At 44.3% G+C, this 19,280-nt stretch overlaps 1 long non-coding RNA gene across 2 annotated transcripts; it reads right to left on the reverse strand.

Annotated features, from left to right (window-relative positions):
- Positions 1-1,301: 1,301 nt before the first annotated feature.
- LOC122914078 lies at positions 1,302-14,878 on the reverse strand. Of its 2 annotated transcripts, none has more exons than XR_006385768.1 (3): positions 14,508-14,878; positions 3,136-3,191; positions 1,302-1,823 (listed from the first exon to the last, which is right to left on the reverse strand). It is a non-coding gene; the product is annotated as an uncharacterized LOC122914078 (long non-coding RNA). The 2 variants fall into 2 exon arrangements; XR_006385769.1 differs by lacking the exon at positions 14,508-14,878 and adding an exon at positions 5,564-5,583.
- Positions 14,879-19,280: the final 4,402 nt, after the last annotated feature.

Raw genomic sequence — 19,280 nt, forward strand, 5'->3', positions numbered from 1 at the left:
TAGTTATCACTCCCTTTAGATTCTAATGCCCCACAATAGGACGTGATGATGCTGTCACATTCTCAGTGAAATTCAACAGGGACTCACTCTGGGCCTGGAATTGAGTCTCTGGATATGAGCAGAAGAATACTGTAGAAAAAAATCTCAAAATAGGGGCGCCTGGGTGGTTCAGTTATTAAGCGTCTGCCTTCAGCTCAGGTCATGATCTCAGGGGTCAAGCCCCATATGGGGCTCCTTGCTCCACGGGAAGCCTGCTTTTCCTCTCCTGTCCACCCCCCCACCAACTTGTGTTCCTACTCTCACTGTCTTCCTCTGTCAAATAAATAAATAAAATCTAAAAAAATTTTGTTTAATCTCAAAAAAATTTTTTTTTGCTGCTTTGGTATCACTACTAAAATCTGATACCCCTCCTTACAATACAAATCAGATCTGGTGTATGACGGAAGGTTGTAAGAAAACCTCACACTGAGCGGGGGGAAGGGGTATGAATTGAACTTCTTTGGGGAGGGCAGCTTGATGGTACCTGCTGTCACTTAAGATGTGGATTTCCCAGCAAATACACTCCTTTTTATCTCCTCCAGAAAAACACCTACACCAATGTACAAGGATGAAAGGGCAGGAATGCTCATGATAGCTGTATTACTAATAATGAAAAAACACATTAGAAACAGCCAAAAGCCATTCAACAGAGAAATGGCCATGGGATATCATGCAGTCATTGAAGAGAATGAGGTGATTCAACATACGCACGTGAAAAGAGCACTGAGAAATACTGCTGTGTCCGAAAACCAAGTTGCAGAACAATAGGGACTGTGTGATATTTTTGCACAATAAAATAAGACATACATGCATGTAAAAACATAGAAGAATCTATAGCCAAGGGATAGATAAGCCTACTTCTGGGAATGGAACAGTATTGAGGGAGGGTTAAGGGGCAACTTACTTGATTGCTTCCCTTATAATAAAAATTTATTCACTACTTGTGAACTTAAAAACAAATTGAAAAGAAAAAGAAATGCAAGGGATCACTTGTGAAACAATGAGAATGTCCCAGCCTCCAGCACCAAATGCCATAACCCTTTCTTCTCAAAGCTGAAGAAAAAGAAAAGTTTATTTTCTTAGATTATAAATCCATACTGTCCCATACAGTAGCCACTGACCTCACAGGGCTACCGAGCACTGGACTTGTGACTGGTCAGAGTGGAAAGTGTTGGAAGGATATAATAAACACCAGATTTCAAAGTATTAAAAAAAAAAAAAGAACATTTCCTTAATCAGTTTTATATTGATTACATGTTGAGACAATAACATTTTATGTATATTGAGTTAAAACAGGCTATTAAAATAAGTTCACCTGTTTCTTTTGGTGTTTTTTTTTCATGCGGCTGTTAGAAAAACTAGAATCCCATATGTGGCTTCCATTTGTGGTTCTTACATTTCCTCTGGACAGTGCTGCTGGAGTCCTTTTGACTGCAGAGATCCATGGTGCTTGACTTGTTGTTTCCTTGGGATTGGGCGCAGGGATCTGCAGAGCATAGTAATCAGTAACTGCTCATGGACTTAATGAACCGAAGATAGCTCACGTGGAGTGTTACATACTGGTCTTGTTTCTCTGTTTGTCTGGGGGCCTTGGGAAACTCAGAGCTAAATTTCATCATGCTCGGTTGAGATCCTAGGACCCCAATTCTGTCCCAGATCCACTCCAGACAGGTGGAAGAGACCCATCCAGAGGAATTCAGGATTGTTGCTGCTGTCCTCAGGCCAGGAAAGTCAGACCATCACAACCCATCTTCCACATTCACACGTCCTTCCTCTTCTATGGCCTGTGGGGTCCAGGGAATGAATGGGGGTGAACTCAGTGAGCTCAGTGAGAGCAATCATTTTATTTTGTTCACATTTTTCTGAACAAACTGCCTGTGTGGTCACTAGAGCCACAGGGGAGGTTGGGGTATGGAGTTAAATCCCTGTCTTTGGGGTCAGTCAAAACACTTTTCACATGGAATGACACTTTGGAGAAATTCCAGGTTTCCTAATCCAGCAAAACTTTCCCAAGCATCTTTTCAGTATAGCATAATGTTTAAGGTCATGGATTTGAGCCAGACAGCCTGGGTACACATCCCTGGTATGGTTATTTTCTAGCTCCATGACCTCCAGCTAGTTAGCTCTGCATAAATTTCCTCATCTGTAAAATAAATGAAAAATAGGGGTGCCTGGGTGGCACAGTCATTAAGCATCTGCCTTTGGCTCAGGTCATGATCCCAGGGTCCTGAGATCGAACCCCATGTTGGGGTCCCAGCTTGGCGGGAAGCCTGCTCCTCCCTCTCCCACTCCCCTTGTTTGTGTTCCTGCTGTAGCTCTCTCTCTGCCAAATAAATAAATAATAATCTTTTAAAAAATGAATGAAAATAGTAGTAAACCTACCTCATGGGACAATTGTGAGATTAAATGAATTAATAGAGGCAAAATGCTTAGCACAGAATAAAGCACCTAAAACATAGTAAGTGCTCAATTAGCTTTAGCTAGTATACGGATCTGCAGCTTTTGCCAAGTCCTGGGGAAACTGATGAATCTAACTGAACCCCTGCTCAAATCTGTAGGTGAGGTGGGGGTTACAGATAATAAGCATCATACCAGATCATGGGGACCATAGAGTACTGAGGGGGCAGAGTGTCTGAAAGGATGTCACAGACACCCAGTCCTTGCACTAAGGCTCACAAGACACTCAGGTGTTTGCTGGACCAAGAGACACCTCAGGCAGAATGAATGGGCTGAAATCTCGGGGGGCAGAAGAAGGACCTCCCCCATGCTGAAAATAGTTTTCTGATTCAAAAAGTAAAATCCATTAGTAAAAAACTTGGAAAAGAATCAAGAATATAAAAACAGTGCTCTGGTTAAGCAGTATAAACATATTGGGGCACATTTCCTCAGATCTTTCCTTAGGCGGTGGGCTAGATTGTGATGGACAGATGGGCATTTGCAATGTCACACACACGGTGTCCTCATGAAGCACAGCTGCCAAGAAGGATGCTTGTGCCACACTAGGAGGGAATGGAAGCTGGATCGGAGGTGGGGGGAGGCACCGGGGAAATAATGAAGCCAGCCCCATCGGTTTCATTTTCCAGTTCTGCCACTTACCAGCTTTGTGATCTCAAGCAAACCTGCTTAACCTTCCTGAAGCTCAGATTCTTCATCTGGAAAGAGGAGAAACAATCATTGCCCTCATAGGATTTCGGTGATCCCATTAAATGGTAGCTTAAAACACTCGATATAGTTGCCAGTACATGGAAACTGTCTGTTACGTGGAGCAGAGTAGCATTGCTTTTAGCACAGATAACTTGGCATTTAGGTTTGCCTCCATCTTCCATGTTTTGGGGTAAGGGGAGTTCTCTCACTGAATGCTTCCCAACACTAACAGGTGGGCTCACTCGGCTGATCTTTGCGGAAGACCAGAACACTCTAGCACCTTTCTTTTCTTTTTTTTTTAGAGACGTATTTATTTGAGAGAGAAATAGAGAGAGAGAGAAAGAGAGTGTGTGCTTGCGCAAGTTGGGGAAGGGGGGGGCAGAGGGAAAGAATCTCAAGAGGGCTCCATGCTGTGAAGGGAGCCAGATGCCGGCTTGATCCCAAGACCCTGAGATCATCACCTGAACTGAAACCGAGAGTTGGGAGCTCAACAAACCGGGCCACCCAGGCGCCCCCACACTGGTACTTTTCTTTCTCACACAATTTGACTACTGGTAAAAGGACCGTACTACTGTAATGTATAAGGTGGAGAAATAAGTCCCTAAAAGGGAAGATGTGGAAATAATTGGGCCAAAGACAAGACTGCTGAAGCATTAAATTAAAAAACAAAACAAAACAAAACAGGGGCGCCTGGGTGGCTCAGTGGGTTAAGCCGCTGCCTTCTGCTCAGGTCATGATCTCAGGGTCCTAGGATCGAGTCCCGCATTGGACTCTCTGCTCAGCAGGGAGCCTGCTTCTCTCTCTCTCTCTCTCTCTCTCTGCCTGCCTCTCCATCTACTTGTGATTTCTCTCTGTCAAATAAATAAATAAAATCTTAAAAAAACAAAACAAAACGAAACAAACAAAAAAACTGCTGAAGCAGAAAGATGTGGCCATGGGACAGAAAAAAGCCACGGGAGCCTCAACCCATCAGGCTTCCTCTGATGGCCTGGGACCAGTGTCAGGTCTGGAGAGGTGGGGCCCAAGAACAGCTGTAACAGGGAGCAGGAAGGACGTGGCGGGCAGGTAAGCAAGGCCGGCTAGACCCTTCCTGAGAGAGTTTACCAAACCCAGTTCAAGAAGGGGAAACACGAAGTACCCAGAGACCCTTTCTAGTTTTACTTCAGAAAGTGCAAATTCCACCATTCCCAAATCGGCTCTCCCAAAGCTTTGCTTACTTTGCCCTCTGGCGGCTACAGTCTGTAACTACAACACTTTGGTAGACGGCTTTCCCACAAAGGAGTGGGGCCGGTTGCTCTTCCCAGCGGGTACTCCTTACCCTTCAACTGATACGCTAACCAAATGGGCATCTTTGGTAGTCAAATTCCAGGGGCTGAGAATGTACGATAGCACACAGCTTTAGGTGGGCGTGCTCCACAAACAAGAGGCAGGAGACTGGCTCCCCCGGATTTGACTAGTGAAACCCACACAACAAAACTTACTGTGACTCCATTTGGAGTGACTGGAGGATAGGAATGAGACGGTAACAAGCCAGTGCTACCAAAAGCCCCGTTTCCTGCCCACACCAAGGCTGTGCGAACAGGTGGCTAGTTAGCTTGGAGACAAAGGAGGAAGGCAGGAGCCAAGAGCTGACTTGTAGCCATCAAAGCTCAGGGGCAGGAGCCAGGCCTAGGGTATGACACGACTGGCTGTGAGCAGAGAGGGCTCCTTCTATGAGGTGCTTGCTCTGGGCTTTTGTAGAGAGAAGCCATTAGAACCTTCTGATCTAGTTCTCCAGACCCTGATCTGACAGGCTCGGGAGCCCTGGATTTCTGGCAGCAAGTCACCTCCACTTAGCCTTGTACTTTCCCAGAAAGACATGGACATAGCAGCTTCCGGAATGTTGCAGACCTCCACACAGTCATGGAGCACGGGGGAGGAGTCACAGCAATAGGATTCATCTCCACTGCTAGGGGCGGGGGAAAGGGGAGGAGGGTCGGGGTGGGGGATGTCAATTAGTCCAGCTGCTTTGGAAAGTTCAGTACCCTTGAGGAACCTGGATTATACATGCACAAACCTCAGCCATTCCACTCCTGAGTGTGCAACCTAGACCCGGTCTTCAAAATTGTGTGCTCCCATCCTCCCTACAAGAATTTAAAGGATGGTTTTCCTTTGCACATTTCGAGTTGCGTAGAACTTTAACATAGGTAGAAGTTTTCACCAGAAGTTTAAATAAACTCACAGAGACTACAATTTCCAGCACTCTCATAATGTCAACACCTTAAAATATAGCAGTTAGTCATTTTAAATGTATCCATAGGAAGATAAATGCCACAGTGATTTGATACCCACAATTATCCACTTTAAAAATACACAAACACAGGGTGCCTGGGTAGCTCACTCGTTAGGTGCCTGCCTTCGGCTCCGGTTGTGATCCCGGGGTCCTGGGATCGAGCCCTGCGTTGGGCTCTGTGCTGGGTGGGAAGCCTGCTTCTCCCTCTGCCACTCCCCCGCTTGTGTTCCCTCTCTCACTGTGTCTCTCTCTGTCAAACAAATAAATAAAAAATCTTTAAAACAAAATACACAAACACACTTTTCTCAAACAGCTGCACCTTTTATATTATTTCAGTCTCTCCTTAAACTTATGTTTTTATTGTGCATAACCCCGAGAATGCCTTCATGCACCCTGACAAATCCAGAGCTCCCTTGGATTGGATCCATGACCCTTCCCACTAACACTCCTTGCCCTCGTTGGCCAAGCTGACTCAGGTTTGATTTAGGTGGTTTTCCAGGAAGACCCCACACCAGCTGGGTGTTTTCCTAGCTTAGCAATCTGCTGAAATCCTTCCTTCCCGTGACCCCTTGTTTACTCATCAAAAAGGGCCTGCAAAAAAAAAAAAAAAAAGAAGAGAAAAAAAAGAAGGGTCTGAACCAAAGTCCTAGCCTGCAGGGTACAAGCTTCTAGCCACAACACTTGTAAAAGATTTCCGCTTATGTAAACAGCAAGCAATTTTATATACTAATAGCTGGACATATTGAGAGCTTATAATGTACCAAGCACTATGCTAAGTACTTCATATACATTATACATTTTTGCCCCATAATTCCCATGATGCAGTTTAACCTGCTTACTATAATATTAGCCCATTTTACCAACCAAGGTCTTCTAAGACCAGACTGGAAATCTACCCCCATCAAGAAAATTACTATTAACATCCAGGAATTTAAAGAGTTACACAATATCGATATTTTTCCCCCATCCAGAAGCCACAGTTGAAGAACTTACCTGAGACATCTTAATTGTATTGAGACCCGTTGAGAAGATAGTAACTGGGGAACAGGACATTTCTTAAATTCTTTATGTAAAGTGACTTTGAATTAAAATCAAGACTAAAATCAAAACAGGACAGTATGTGAATGCAATAAATGATTTGGGACCACAAAGTATTTCAAGATACCAAGTCCAGTCCCACCTCCAACAATGAAAGGTCATTGAAGAGCGGGACAGCTTGAAAGAGCAGCCAGTAGAGGGCGGCAGAGCACAGCAGACCCAGACAGGTCAAGGGCGGCCTCAGCCTCTGACCGTGTGTCAGATTAATGAGCGCGGTGGTGTGCGCCTTTGCCTGCCCAGTCCTCAGCAGACACCTCCACAACTTCTCGTGAAGGGCAAGAGAGGCAGGTGCCTGGAGGAAGGCTATGCACCAGCCCTGTCCAGCAGAAATGTAATGTGAGCGCAGACATAATTTCAAGTTTGCTGGTAGCCACTTAGAAGGGGGGAGAAAGAAACAGTTGATGTTAATTTTAATATTTTTAATTTACCCCACCTATCCAAAAATGTTACCACTTCAACATGTAATTCATATGAAAATTATCGAGATGTTTTGCTTTTTTCATTAAGCCTTTGAAATCCAACATGTATTTTCTATTTGCAGCACTTATCAATTTCAAAAAGCCGCATTTCAAGGCTTCAATAGCCCCTTGTGACTATAGACATTTAATTTACATCACTGAAGTACCTCTTGCTGGATAAGGGCCTTAGGAGGATTCCAGTAGTCCCGGAGAGGACAGTCCAAGGACCTTACCTGGCTCTGCCCACAGTTTTGACCTAGAGCCCCTGCCCCATCCCCGTTCCCTCCCCTCACACACCTGCCACAAATATTTCCCCTAGGGCACAGTGTTCTCTCTCTCCTCACCTGTCAGGGGCATTCTTGCTACTTCTTAAAATGTAAGTTAATGTGTCATGCCCCAGGTTCGGAACCCTCTATGGCTCCCCGTCCACTCTGGTCTGACATCAGAGCTGTTCAGGCTTGGGGAGGTGTGAGGGTTTCGATAGATTTCATTTCAAAAGAGCGCTGTGATTGAGAGGACAATAACTTGATTCTCGATCCAGTTGCCCATTGAGAGAGGCAGATGCTCAGAGAGGAGAACAGGCTCTGGTCTCCTGGAGCCTGGCGCACATATCAGATGGGATGGCCTTGGGCAAATGGCTTAAAGCTCTGTCAGGGTTTCCTCACCTGTCAAACGGGGATAATAGGAATACTTCCCTGCTAGGCTAGCTGTGAGGATTCTACGAGAGACTTCTAACAGTGCTTGGCACATAGTAAGAGCTAAATCAGTGTTAACTTCGAGAAAACTCCGTTGGCATGACAGCATTTCAACACTTCTAAACAATTATTTTTTGGCAAAATATTTAAACTTCTGGGAACTCTCTCAGCTGCTGTGCTGCCAGATGGGCCTGGCAATGCTCTGATCAAACCCTTACATGTGGTCCCTGCAAACCGGGACATTATGACGTTACCTCTCCCGTCCCCTTGGGCTAAATGGATCCCATCAATGCCAGTGGGACCCAAATAAAATTTGTAAACAACACAAAGGCAAAGATTACCAATTAAAATACCTTTAAACACAATTTAGTTCTTTGCTAATACATGGCTAATTCTTTCAAATGCCTGCAAAGTTTCGGGTGTTTTTCTTCTTTCCTTTTTTTTTTTTAAAGATTTTGTTTATTTATTTGACAGATAGAGATCAGAAGTATGCAGAGAGACAGAGAGGAGGAAGCAGGGTTCCTGCTGAGCAGAGAACCCAATGTGGGGCTCGATCCCAGGACCTTGAGATCATGACCTGAGCCAAAGGTAGAGGCTTAACCTACTGAGCCACCCAGGTGCCCCCCTTTCTTTCTTTTTTTTTTTTTTTTAACATTCTTTAAGGCATTGAATTTTCACAACAAGTATGAATCAGAGTTTATATTTTGCATATGAAAAGAGAGGTCACAGAGCTAGGAAGTGACAGAAGATTCAAATCCAGACGGTCTGGCCCCAGAGTCTGAGCTTAGGCCATCCTTTTTATTTTTCATCAGCAAATTTATTCCTTCTGCACCCCCACCCCCCATGACCTGTCCTGTGTTCCTGGATCTGTGTTCCCAGTCGCAGGGTTCAGGCCTCCCGCTGGACACCTGTCACGTGACATCACTGTGAGCCATGCTAGAAAGTAGTTCCTCATTCCAGGGTCCAGGCCTGGGGGAGGGAGCTGGACAGGCCAAGGTTTGATTTCTGGCTCTGCTCCTTACATCATGGGTGTCTTAAACAAAAGCCTTACTTCACTGTTCCTGCTAGGTCTCTAGTGCTTTTAGCACTAGGTGTCAAGTTCCTGACATGCAGTAGATGTTTTATAAATCATGGTTTCTTATCATCAGAGACAAAGATTATGCTACATTTTTTCTGTGAATTAAAAAATAAGTTTCTTTACAATCAAGAAATGACATAATCAGCAAACTGATACAGCACACAATTTGGTTACAAACATAAATGCTTTAAACTTGCCCTGTGACCTTACTATTCCATTTCTGGCAAATTATCTACAAATATATTCCTCTAAGTGAAAAACTGCCTATGCACAAGAACATGCATTGTAGCAGAAGACTGGATTCCCCCAAAGTGTCCAACACTAGGAAACTGTTTCAAGATTTTATTCGTTTATTTGAGAGAGAAAGAATAAGCACAAGCAGCGGGGGCGGGGAGGGGGGCGCAGGTAGAGGCAGAGGGAGAAGCAGACTCCCTGCCGAGCACAGAGCCCAACACGGGACTGGATCCCAGAACTCCAGGTTGAGGACCCAAGCCCAAAGTAGACGCTTAACCGGCTGAGACACACAGGCGCCTCCAGCACTAGGGGATTGTTTAAATGAGTTGTAATCTATCCATCAGATGGGCTACTATGAAATCATGAACAAGAATGAAATGGCTCTATGTGTAGGGGAATGAATCACTTTCCAGATTAAAAAAGGAAAGAGCCAAGTGCAGAACAGTATGGGAAAATGTTATGTTTTGTGCAGAAACTAGAGAAGAAGGTTATGTATGTGAGCAATTACACTTGCACTGAGTATCTCTGGAAGGAAATCCCAGACACTGCTTCTGGATGTGGTCTCTGGACAGGAGACTGCAAAGCAGGGCTTCAGACATGGAAAGGAGGTTGGCTTTTCACAGACCACCCTTTCTGAATGCCGTAAGATGTGCATGCATATTGATTAAATTTTTCATTAATTTAAACATAAAGAGGAACACCTGAAGATATCCAGTCTCAGTTGTAACATTTTTTCAACGTGATAAACAAATGGCCAATGGACACATGAAAAGATGCTCAGCATCGTGCATCATCAGAGGAATGCAAATGGAAACCACAACGAGACAAAAGCATCACCTCACACCTATTAGAATGGATATTATCAAAAAGACAAGAAATACATGCTGGCAAGGATGTGGAGAAAAGGGAACCACTGCTGGAAATAGATCCAAAGGAAGTGAAGTCACTGTCTCAAGGAGATATCCTTAGCCCATGTTTATTGCAACTTTATTTACAATAGCCAAGCCATGGAACCAACCCAAGTGGTGGCTGATGAATGAATGGATAAGGAAATGAATATACATTTCAACCAAGGGAAGGAAATGCTACCATTTGCAACACGGATCGAACTTGCAGGCATTATACTCAGTGAAGGAGGTCAGAGGGAAAAAACATTGTGTGATCTTAGATCTTTTTTTTTTTTTCTGAAGATTATATTTTTTGTGGCGCCTGGGTGGCTCAGTCAGTTAAGCATCCTGAGATCCCAGGGTCCTGAGATTGAGCCCTGCATTGGGTTCCCTGCTCAGTGGGAAGTCTGCTCCTCCCTCTGTCTCTCCCCCTGCTTGTGCTCTCTCTGTCCAATAAATCAATAAAATCTTTTTTAAAAATAAAGATATTATATTTAAGTAATCTCTACACCCAACGTGGGGCTCGAACTCACAACCCTTAGATCTAGAGTCACAAGCTCTACTAAATGAGCCAGCCAGGTGCCCCTAGTGTATGATCTTATATGTAGGATCTTTAAAAAAAGGAAAAAGAAAGCAGCCTGAACTCATAGAAGTAGAGAGTAGATTGGTGGTTGTCAGAAGCTCAGGGGTGGAGGAAGTGGGTGAAGGTGGCCAAACCCTCAGTTATAAGATGATCACGTTCATCGCGGTGACTGTAGCTAACGATACTGTGTGGCACACTTGCAAGTTGCTCAGCACAGATCTTAGAAGTTCTCATCACACACGTCCACACTCACAGGGTAGGTAGCTATGTGAGTGATGGATTGTTAACTAACCTTAGAGTGGTGATCACGTCCCAACATATGTGTGTATCAAATCATTACACTGTACACCTTAAATGTACACAGTGTTATATGGTGATTTTATCTCGATAAAACTGAAAAAAATAGTTGTAATAAGGGAAGTGCAAAGTAAAACAATGAGATTATACTTTTCACCCATCAGATTGGCCAGCACGCACTTTCTTTCTTTTTCTAAGATTTTATTTATTTATTTGTCAGAGACAGAGAGTGAGAAAAACCAGGGGGAGTGGCAAGCAGGAGAAGCAGTCTCCCCGCTGATCAGGGAGCCCGACATGGAACTCCATCCCAGGACCCTGAGGACCATGACCTGAGACTACGCAGACGCTTAGACTGAGTCACCCAGGCGCCCCTGGCCAGCATTATCAAGTCTGGGGTCAAGTGCTGGCTCACACCGACTCTGTCCGATCCTGTTGGTGGCAGAGTAAAAGGACACAGCTACCTCTAAAACAATCTGGCAGTACCTAGTAGGATGCATTTTTCAATGCCAGTTCAAGGCCAGAGTCAGAATCAGGTCCCTCCTGATTCTAAGGCTCTGCCTTAGCCCTGCAGGAACAGTTGTCCCCAGAGGCCTTGGGCCTAGACCGGAGGCACTGGTCCGAGGACACTGGCCTTGCTGTACTCTTCCCCATGTCTTCTAATACAAGGAGAAGGTTCTCATGCATTATTTAAGAAATTAAAAGTTTAAAAACTGTTAAGTATTTTACAAACATGATTCTCTAGAGACGTGTGGGAAAGGAAAAAGAGAAAAGGAGAGAGGAAGAAATATTTCTATGGCCTGAGGTAACCACCTTGACATTTTACATTTTCCCTTCATTGAATTTTTTGGTGCCTAGATCCGCCTGCGCAGTGCTGAGAGAGAACACGATTTCATATCCTGTTTTTCCCATTAACTTTGTAACTTGGCATTGGTTGTGAGACAGGACCATGAGTCTCTCTCCACGTCTTTTAATGGCCTGGGGATGTGGGGGCAAGGCGGGTGGTTAGGGGTAAGAGGTGGAGGTGGGGCGGGAGTTCTGTGTGCCCTGGGTATGCCTAGGGAGAGGTTCACTTTGGTCTGGATAATTCTTGGTTGTGGGGAACTCTCCTATGCACTGGAGGGTGTTTGACAGCTCCCTGACCTCTGCCCACCAAAGACCAGTAATACCACCCCTCCAGCTGAGACAACCAAAAATGTCTTCTGACTTTGCCAAATGTCACCTAGGGATATGGCTGCCAGATTTAGCTAACAGAAATAAAGGACTGCCCCACGGAAGTTGGATTTCAGATAAGCAAGAAATAACTTTCTACTATAAGTATATAAGGAAGACAGTGTCGGGGACATAGCTACACGGAAAAACTACTTTTTTTTTTTTTTTTTTTTTCGGAAAAACTACTTTATCTAGAACTCACACTAAACTGGTGGCATGCATTTGATCAGGCGCCCTGGGGGTGGGGAGGGAGGGACCACCCTCTGCTGAGAGCCCTTGCCTCAGCGAACCAGACAAAACAGGGTCTCCCCCACTGTCCTGGGTTTGAAGAGGTGAGGGTCTGGGGGGTGGCCACTGAGCCTGGGAGGGGTCACTGTGAGAGGGGAGCAGATTCAGAACCCAGAAACAGTGGATGAGACTGTCAGGTCTTTTACTAAAGTTTACTTATGGAGAGCTCACTGTGTGCAAGGCACTGTGCTAGGTGCTAGGGAGGCAGCGGGAAACAGGAGGAGCTTGTCCTTGCTCAGGTGGGCACAAATGGAAGGTGCAGGCAGGGAGGACAGTTGGTGCTGTCTGGGAGAGGAAGGGCATCCAAAGGACCAGCTCGAACTGGTCTGGGGGGCAGATGGGTGATCAGTGGGTGGTAAGCCCAACTCTGGGTGTAGGTAGAATTCAAGGTGCCTGAGACATCTGGGGTCCAGGGAGCGAGAGGACTGTGGATCTGGGCTCCAGAGAGAAATGTACTCAGAAGCCCTGGGGAAGGATGGCAAGAGTTGGTAGGAGAGAGGGAAGAGGGTGGGGACAGAGCCTGGGAACCTCGGTAAGCAGGGGCAGTGAGGGGGACTTTGAAAAAACAGTCAGAGGCCTAGATAGGGCTTGAGTATGGAGGGCCAGCACAGAAGAGAGGTCCCAGGAGGGAGCGGTGGGCAACCGGTAGCACTGCGGAGAGGGCAGGTGGGCTGGAGGTGGCAGTGGGGGCACCAAGGACACAAGCCAGCACAGTTTTGGGCCTCCATTTCCAGATGAATATTCACAGGCAGAGAAGATTCGGGGAAGGGCCAGGTGTCATTTGGGGAAATGTTTGAATGAACTGGGGAGGCCAGCATGAAAAGGGAGCCTCCCAGGGTCATGGGTGACCCACAGCTGCAACCACTCAGACTCAGAGTGCCTGGGGTGGCAACACTGGCACCCACTCCGCCCCCTGCTCACTCTACTCCAACCCAGCTGGCCTTTTTACTGCTCTTCAGATATGCCAAATGGGCTCTCACCCCAGGGCCTTTGCACCTGCTCTTCCCTCTGTCTGGAACACTTCCCTAATACAACCTCATCTCCTTCAGGTTTTTACTCAAATGTTATCTTCCTTGTTAGACCTTCCCTGACAATCAATTTAAAATAGGAGCATCCCTCCCTGCATTACCCTTCCCTTCTATATTTTTATTTTTTATATTTTTATTTGTAGTCCCCTTCCCTACTTTATTTTTACCCATCACACATTTATTACCATCTAATAAAACGTACATTAAAATTTAAAAGTTTTTTGTTTTGGTTTGAATGGATAATATGTTCCCACAGTTCAAGATTCAAAGTTGTGTCCAGCACCAAGTCCTGCAATGGATAACCTCATGCCTACATTTTACTGTGCAGCAGAACTCTAGGCTACAGTCCCAGAAGGGGGGTTATTGGGTCAAGGGGTAAATGCATTTCTAATTTTATCTTACTTATTTTTTTTTCCTGCTCTTCCAACTAGAATGTAAAGCCCAGTATCCCCAGTACTTTAAACAAGTTCTGATGCATAATAGGTGCTCAGTTAGTACATACTGAATGGACTATTCAATATGTATGATGAGGAACCCATTCCTGGAAGCCTGAAGGTATGCTCCTGATGACCCACATGAACGTCTGCCCCCTTCCCAACCTCTGGGCTATGAATCCTTAGAGATCCTTGAATACAGTACATGGTCTGCATGGGTCCCACACACCCTTCAGAAATGAAGAGCCTTTTCCTCAGCAGATTTCTAAGGCTGCTTGTTTACTCCCTCTGTTTCCCCTACTTTATCCAGGAAGGCATTTAAAAAATATTTCTACAAAGCAACCTGCATAATTTCCCCTGTAAATTCCCTTCCCTGACTACAGTTTTCTCTTTTCTAATAATTAAAAAAATCACTGAATACTGGAAGAATGATCAGGTGGCAGAGAAAGTGGGCTCATTTTCAGAAATGGAATTCACCCATAGAATGTTTCTGTTGTGCTTGACCTTGCGCTGGCAATGAGAATGGACAAGGAGAACATGATGAAAATCTTGCCTGCCAACTGGGCTTCATCATTCACAGGCAGATTATGTTCAGGAAGTTTCCTTGAGGGTGGGGGCTCAGTGTCTGGGTTATTCAAGATAGACAGCCCCCTATACACACACACACACACACACACACACACACACAAGCTGGTTAATGTTTAGGCCCCGTCCCTCCAAGAGTGAAGAAATTGACTTGAATAATTCTCCAATTTTTCCTCACCTGTTGAAAAGACCATTTTTTTGTTGGTGGTGCTGTAGGTCCGTTGGTTGACTGTTGGTCGGTTCGTTGGCTGTTGGTTTCATGTTTCTGGGAGTGTCTGTTATTTGTCTGTGTCAACTGTTTAACTTCAGGAAACTTGGCCATTCTGACTCCAGGAAATCCCCTTTGGACCCCTCAGGAAACACCCAAGTTCCATTAGGACCTTTCCCTTCGGCTCCCAAGTGTTTTAGGATTGGGGAAGGAGAAGAAGTGGGTAAAATATGGAGCCAGACTGACCTGGGTCCAAAGCTAGCCCAACCTATTGGTAACTGAGAAGTCTTGGGCAACTGAGATCCAAACTCCCTTCATCTTGTGTTCCAGCCCCACCTATCCCTCCTGCCCTTCCTAGAATCAATCACCTGATAAAGGGGAGGGAAGGGGTAAAGTCCAGCACCGGTGCAGGCAGGGTTGGGCTGGAGGTGTAAGGTTGCAGGATGGCAATCCTCCAGGTCAAGGGAGCAACTTATGACAAAAACTGGAACCCATGGGTTCATTCCTAGGGGCGTCTTCTGTGGTTACAGCTCCAAAAACCTTTTGGCCCCTAACCTAGACTTTCTGGATTTTCTGAGGAGTACATATATAAATTAGAGCATTGTTTGGTCTCTTTAATTTCCTCTGGCACTCAAGTATCCATAGCATGTTTAACCCGGGGAGCTTTTAATATTAACTTCGGTAAACAGAAAAGTCCAGAAGACTGCTAGACAGTAGACACCTGTCTCACTGTTTATGCTGGAATGAGGAATCCCAAATTTCTACATGGACTGGGTCACCAAGAAAAGGTCCTTTAAAACCTAAAGATAAAGCACCTGGAAATTCTTCTGCCTCTAAAGAAACTGAAGATTTGAGAGAGCTTGAGGCAGCATGAACTTGAAGTTGACCCCATGGTTATTTCAGGAGATGATATTGATTAAGACAAAGGATTTGGCCTTAAAGGAAGAACAAAAGAACCCCTGCAGATTTTAGATGATGATGGATCAGTAGAGACGGAAATGTCATTTCAGTCCCTTAACTGGTGCTATCCAAAGCGGAGTAACCCATGGGAGGCACAGAAGACACAGCAGCTAAATACAATACACAGACCTTGTTCGGATCCTCATTCAGACAAATTAAGTATAAAAGACAAAACTGACTAGATTTTGAGATTGAGCAGACCTTGATAACCACTGAAGCTGAGTGATGGGTACATGCAACTGAATTTGCTATTCCTTCTACCTCTGCATGTGTTTGAATTTTTTCATAATATAAGTGAAAGAAAATAAGGCTCCCCAAAAGAGTGTTTCAAATGTTAAGACCAAATACTTCTCTTGCCTTACATATCAATCATTAGAATCATGCCACATTTTTGTTTACTTCATATTGAATCACAATTTTCTGATACAGTTTTGTGTTTTTCCTGGAGTTTCTTGGCATCTTTCCCATTTCTTCCTGAGAGAAGAAACATGCTCCTTCTTTATCGTATGACTAAGAGCTTCTAACTTCTTAATTGTACAATCTATTAACTGGAAGTCAATTTATTCTTGAAGACATTTTTAAGACGCTGTTATCAGAGCCCACGTTTTCCTGTTCTAATTTAAATGAAATACTTCTAGGCAAACAGTTATTACCCTGGAGGTTCTTTTAAATGTGTATTGGGGGTTAGTTCTACTGTTTCATGGCTATTAGGTCGTGTTAGTCTGAAGCAGAGCCTGAGGCAAGGATTCTGGGGTAAGACCACTCCCCCAGTGGATCACCACCACCAGAATAAAGCAGGGGAATTCCGGAAGCTAAGCAAGAAAGTTTTAGAGGGGTTCCATGAAGACTCTGGAGACTGTCTCCCCTTAAGACTGGGGTTGAGGGGAGAGGAAGGAGGAGAGGGCAGCTGCATTTTATGCAGCAACTCACAGCAACCAAGCAGTGGGTGCATCAGAATTCGAGAGCGTAACCCAAAAACTCCATGGATTCTGCAGCTTGTTAAATGACACAGATCGCTGAGCCCACCTCCAAAGTTTCTGATTCAATAGGTCAGGATAGGGCATGAAAATTTGCATTTCTAACACCTTGGGAGGTGCAGCTCCTGGAACTAAGAGAAGGAGAACACTACATCATGTCTTCCTTTTTCTGTTTTCCAGGAGCACAAACTCAGGTTACTTTTTCCAGCAAGATTGCAGGGGAAGTAAGACTTCTTTATTCTCACAAGTCTATTTGGACCCTACGCTTGTTTTTTAGTTTGGGTGGTTCAAAAACATTTGCCCTGATTTTGTAGGCCATTGTTTCCTAACTTCTAGCTCCAGAAAAGCCTGATGCTAATTTGATCTTTATACCTTTATAGATCATCTGTTTATTTGTTTTCAATTTCTAGGAAAAGTTAGGTTTTCTGAGACCTCAGGAGACCTTAGGCATGGTTTTTTGGTTTGTTTTTTATTCTGCTCTGCATTCAGTGTGTACTTTTAATCTAAAGATTTGTTCTTTCTCTGGGGAAATTGTCTTTTATTATTTCTAACTATTTTCCTGCCTCTACTTTCCCTTTTCTCTCTGGAAATTTCATTACACAAACATTAGTTCTCTTGAATCAATCCTTTGTGATTCAATTTCCCCCCACTCTGTAAAAAAATTGTTTTCTCTATAATCCTGGAGAATTCCATGACTTTTGCTTCTAGATTTATTTTATTTATTTATTTTTTAAAAAAGATTTTATTTATTTATTTGACAGAGAGACAGATCACAAGTAGGCAGAGAGGCAGGCAGAGAGAGAGAGAAGCAGTTTCCCTGCTGAGCCCAGAGCCCAACGCGGGACTCGATCCCAGGACTGTGGGATCATGACCTGAGCCGAAGGCAGAGGCTTTAACCCACTGAGCCACCCAGGCGTCCTATTTATTTTTTAAAGCAGGCTCCATGCCCAACATGAATCTCAATATGGGTGTTGAACTCACAATCCTGAGATCAAGGCCTCAGCTAACATCAAGAGTCATCTGACTGAGCCACCCAGGTTCCCCCTGCTTCTAGATATTTTTTTCAGTAAGTCTTTTATTTTGGAATAATTTTAGATTTATGGAGAAGCTGACAGGACAATAAAGGGGGTTTCCATATGCCCTTCACCCAATTTCCTCTAATGTTAGCATCTTACATTCCCACGGCACATCAAAACTAAGAGATGAACAGTCATAAGTTACTATTACTGAAAGTCCAGATTTTTTATTCAAATCTCAACAGTTTTCCACTAACATCTTTCTTCCCTTTCAGGACCCAATCCAGTATAGCGCACTGTCTTTAGTCCTGTCTCCTGAGTCTCCCCGGGACAGTTTCTCAGTCTTTCCTAGTTTTTCGCCTTTTTTCTTTTCTTTTTTTAATCACTTTGACAGTTTTGAAGAGTATTACGTATTTTGTAGAACACCCCTCAAGTAGGACTTTTCCCCAGGACTAGAGCAGGGTGGGTTGCTTGGGGGAAAATACCACAAAGGGGAAGGTCCTCTTCCGTCCTGTGATATCAGCTGGTGAAGGTCACCTTGATCACTTGATTAAAGCACTGTTTGTGTGTCAGATTAGCCTGCTGTATAGTTACCATTTTTTCCCCCTTTCCATAGTCTATTCTTTGGAGGTGAGTCACTCGGTTACAGCCACATTCAAGGAGAAGAGACAATTAAGCTCCATCTGGAGCAGAGAGTAGCTGCATATGTTCCTTGGAACAATTCTGTAAGAAAGATTTATCCTTTCCCCGCAATTATTTATTTATCCAGTCCTGTAGGTCAGTCTGGACTCGTGTATATTTGTTTTGTACTTTAGGCAGCTTTGGCCACTGATGGCCCTTTCAGGTTGGCGTCTGTGTCCTACTGACCCGCCCTCTCCCGGTTTATTTAAGGCCTTCCTTACTTTCTGGCACTAGCTTTTTTTCTTTTATTTTTCTTTTTAATTTTCTACATTTATTTGACAGAGACACAGTGAGAGAAGGAACACAAGCAGGGGGAGTGGGAGAGGGAGAAGCAGGCTTCCCACTGAGCAGGAAGTCCTACATGACCCCACAAGGGGCTCCACTCCAGGACCCTGGAATCAGGACCTGAACTGAAGGCAGATGCTTAACGCTTAATGACTGAGCCACCCAGGCATCCCAAGGCACTAGCTTCTAGACTTTTAAATTATATTTTTTTTTACCTTGGCAATCAGATTTTTCATTTCCCAGAACTCCTCCCTGGTTTTTTAAGACACGTATTTCTTGTTTTATGAATCCATGATGATCTTTAATTAGAATCTATTTCTAATCATAAGGTTGTAGATGCTGTTTACTGGGTTTAAATGATCAGAATTACTCTCTAGATAAAGCATGAAAGATTCAATTACGGTTACAGGACATATATAACTATAACTCTTGGCAATGTAAAAGTAATGGTCTGTCAGAGTCAGAATGGGGTGGGGGACAGGCAAAACGGTGCAGGGAGGCGAAGTCTCCATTTTACAAAGTAGAAAGTATGAGATGTAGTTAACATGGACGGAACCAGAAATAAAGATTGTCAATGACTATGGAGCTTGAGGAAACACTCAGTAGAAGGATGAACTAATACTACAACCAGGGCAATGTGGGGGGGATCTGAAGATGAGCAGGAGAGTAAGAGGTCAGGTTTCTTCATTTTTTTCCTGAAGGGACTCACTAGCTCTTAATTAGTTCATAAATCAAGACATGAAGGTATCGGCCTATGAATCAGATTTGTGGTGAAAGTCACCACGTTTAAAAGCAGAAGAGGTTGCTGGTTTCCTTGGGGACAC

The sequence above is a fragment of the Neovison vison genome, chromosome 7 (genome assembly GCF_020171115.1).
Source record: "Neovison vison isolate M4711 chromosome 7, ASM_NN_V1, whole genome shotgun sequence".
Lineage (NCBI taxonomy): Eukaryota > Metazoa > Chordata > Mammalia > Carnivora > Mustelidae > Neogale > Neogale vison.